Here is a 4,040-nt window from a genome sequence, read left to right as displayed (position 1 = left end):
AAAAAACTAAAAAAATTCAGAATAATTATGTGTGGAGTTATGCTCTGTCCTTTTGCTGAGAAGTGGTATCAGTTATAAAGTTTGATTTACAAACTTTGCAAAATCAATAGTACGAGCAGATATAAGAAATTGTCATATATATCTCATTAGATAAAAATGCTGCTTTCTCCAATTATCGGGCTATTTTCCTTCTCTTGCTCTCTTTTGCATTTAAAGAGTGCTTTTCACCACCTCCAATGAGTCTTTAAATAAAGTGATAGGCGCCACTCCAGTCATTCTAGAACAGTTTGAATTTTTCCTCTAGCCCCCCACTATTCCCGTGGAATCAATGCTGTTAGTTTTGGTGCCTGATATGCGCACCGTATATACTCGAGTATAAGCCGACTTTTTAAGCACAGTTTTTGTGCTGAAAGAGCCTCCCTCGGCTTATACTCGAGTCAAGCAAAAAAAAAAAATGCATTTTATTTTTTTGAGGAGAGGGGTGGTCTATGACCAGCCGCAATAGTAATGTATAGAATCTCCCATAGTGGGAAAAAAAAAAGCTTTAAAAAAATATGATAAAAAAATAAAGTTGTAAATCCCTCCTTTCCCTAGAATACATATAAAAGTAGAAAATGACTGTGAAACACAAACACATTAGGTATCCCTGTGTCTACTGAATATAGGGGATCTGCAGTGCTCCTGTTCCGTCGGGAAGGGGTTAATAGGAGCACTGCAGATCCCCTATATTCAGCCAGGCTGAATTCCAAGTGTGTGTATGGGGGGGTGGAACCCCAGTCCTCAAGCTCAGGGAAGGGGCAGACAGACAACCAAAACACCCCCTCCCCTTCCCCAGCACCTACTGCACCCAAAAACTCCGACCATTTTAATTTTTGAAATTTTCCAGTAGCTGCTGCATTTCCCCCCTCGGCTTATACTCGAGTCAATAAGTTTTCCCAGTTTTTTGTGGTAAAATTAGGGGCCTCGGCTTATACTCGGGTCGGCTTATACTCGAGTATATACGGTACTTACTGTACAATCAGAATGGCAGGAGCAGGCAAGGGGTAGGACTCTGAGCTCTTACACTGGCTGTCTCTGGAACTCTGACTCGCGCCCCCTGCTGGACACCGCCTCTTTGATATTACAGAGCTTAAATAGCACATAGGGCACCAAAACGAACTGCACTTGTTGCTCAGGATTGGTGGAATTCCAAATGCGCTGTAATAGGTGGAGTAGAGACTTTTAACAGACGCTAGGAACTTACATTGGTGGTGATAGTAAAATGTACTCATTAAGGATGCAGTGTAGCTTGGGGTTTTTGTGTTTTGTTTTTTTTCTTTACTGCTTTTATGTTTTACCTCATTTACTAATAAAATGTCATTTTTTTCAATATAACTATACACAACATACAGGCGCATACACAACAAGATGCTATTGGGTGGTAAAGGGGAGGATATTGTTCTAGAAAAGCCCGGGCTGTAGCTCATGATGGCGTGCCGCTATTATCCAGGCGGACATGCTGCCAGAGTGTGTCTGGACCTGTTTTTTCTTTTCTTTATCCTATATTTATCAGACCCCTGATAATACTGCTATACCAGGGAAATGTGTAGGGCCTTTAATAGGGCTCTTAGTAGTCATTCAGGCTATCATTGGGCAGTCTAGGAGGAGGCTATGTACCTGAGCAGTAGGTCTGTTTTTTTTTTTTTTTTTTACAAGGACCGCTTTAGCTAGAATAGACAATGTAGGCTGATTCTATGCAGCTTCATCTGATACATATATAGCACTATACCTAAGCACAAATGTGGGTCAGTGACTATGCATGTGTCTGATTTTATACATTTTTTGGTTGACCACATTTAACAATTTGTGTTTTTATCGGCTATTAGCTACATTTTATCATTTGACCTATTCAAATACTGCAGCCCATCCAATATTACTTTATATGCAAGTGATAACTACTAGAGATGAGCGAACAGTGTTCTATCGAACACATGTTCGATCGGATATCAGGCTGTTCGATGTGTTCGATTCGAATCGAACATCACGTGGCAAACTCCCAAAAAATTCTTATCCCCTCCCACCTTCCCTGGCGCTTTTTTTGCACCAATAACAGCGCAGGGGAGGTGGGACAGGAACTACGACACTGGAGGCATCGAAAAAAAATCGGAAAAAGTCATTGGCTGCCGAAATCAGGTGACCTCCATTTTAGACGAATAGTGGATTTCAAATCCGGGTCATATGAGAATGTGAACTTTGTGACTAAGAGACAGGGATAACTGTACAGGCAGGGATAGCTAGGGATAACCTTTATTTAGGGGGAATGTTATTAAAAATAACTTTTTGGGGCTCTATCGGGTGTGTAATTGTGATTTTTGTGACATAAACTTTTTCCCATAGGAATGCATTGGACAGCGCTGATTGGCCAGAGTACGGAATTCGACCAATCAGCGCTGGCTCTGCTGGAGGAGGCGGAGTCTAAGATCGCTCCACACCAGTCTCCATTCAGGTCCAACCTTAGACTCCGCCTCCTCCGGCAGAGCCAGCGCTGATTGGCCGAAGGCTGGCCAAGGCAGAGCCATCTGATGTAGCAGGGCCGAGTGTGCATAAGGGTTCTAGTGCACCCTCGGCTCTGCTATATCAGATGGGCTGACCGGCACATCAGATTTACCTTTATTCTTGTCTTCCGAGAAGTGTGGCACAAGATAACCAACAAAAGTTTTGTGTTACTCTGTCATGAGATGTCTATCGAGTATGTGTATGGCCACCTAGTGGTTGTGTTGTGAGTAGCAGCTTTTGAAGAATTTTGCTAACAAGTCACTATGTCCTGAAACAGTACTGATGTTGTTTTCTTACCCCTGGTTCACATTAGCGTTTGGATTTCATCTGTGGTAGTCCGCATGAGTTCATCCCCCCCCGAACGGAAATGCCAACAAAACTGCAAGCGCTGTGCAATTAGCACACGAATCCCATAGACTATAATGGGGTCCTTGTGCGTGCCATGCACTGCCCGCACGAATGATTCTCCATGCGGACTCTAACTGGATGGAATACAAACGCAGATGTGATCCGACCCTTAGAAGTTGGAATCAAATTCAAGCCAAGGTAAGGGTGGGCACATATTTTCTATGTGATCAAAAGTATCCAGACACCCCCAAAAACATGTTTTTCCTATTAGGTGCATTGTGCTGCCCCCTACTGCCAGGTCCTCCATATCAGCGACCTCAGTAGACATTAGACATTGTGAGAGAGCAGAATGGGGCGCACCGCGGAACTCACAGACTTCGAACGTGGTCAGGTGATTGGGTGCCACACATCACGCAGGTCAATACCACACGACGCCTCGCTCGGTGTAAGGAGCGTAAACATTGGACGATTGAACAGTGGAAAAATGTTGTGTGGAGTGACGAATCACGGTACAGAATGTGGCGATCCGATGGCAGGGTGTGGGTATGGCGAATGCCCGGTGAACGTCATCTGCCAGCGTGTGTAGTGACAACAGTAAAATTCGGAGTCGGTGGTGCTATGGTGTGGTGGTGTTTTTCATGGAGGGGGCTTGCACCCCTTGTTGTTTTGCGTGGCACTATCACAGCACAGGCCTACATTGATGTATTAAACACCTTCTTGCTTCCCACTGTTGAAGAGCAATTCGTGGATGGCGATTGCGTCTTACACCACGATGGAGCTCCTGTTCATACTGCACGGCCTGTGGCAGAGTGGTTACACCACAATAACATCTCTGTAATGGACTGGCCTGCACACACTCCTGACTTGAATCCTATAGAACACCTTTGGGATGTTTTGGAACGCTGACTTGGTGCCAGGCCTCACCGACCTACATGGATACCTCTCCTCAGTGCAGCACTCCGTGAAGAATGGGCTGCCATTCCCCAAGAAACCTTCCAGCACCTGATTGAACGTCTGCCTGCGAGAGTGGAAGCTGCCATCAAGGCGAAGGGTGGGCCAACACCATATTGTATCCAGCATTACCGATGGGGGGCGCCACCAACTTGTAAGTCATTCTCAGCCAGATGTCCGGATACTATTGATCACATACTGTATAT

This window comes from Leptodactylus fuscus, chromosome 1, assembly GCF_031893055.1.
Source record: "Leptodactylus fuscus isolate aLepFus1 chromosome 1, aLepFus1.hap2, whole genome shotgun sequence".
Lineage (NCBI taxonomy): Eukaryota > Metazoa > Chordata > Amphibia > Anura > Leptodactylidae > Leptodactylus > Leptodactylus fuscus.
This window is presented reverse-complemented; position numbering follows the sequence as displayed.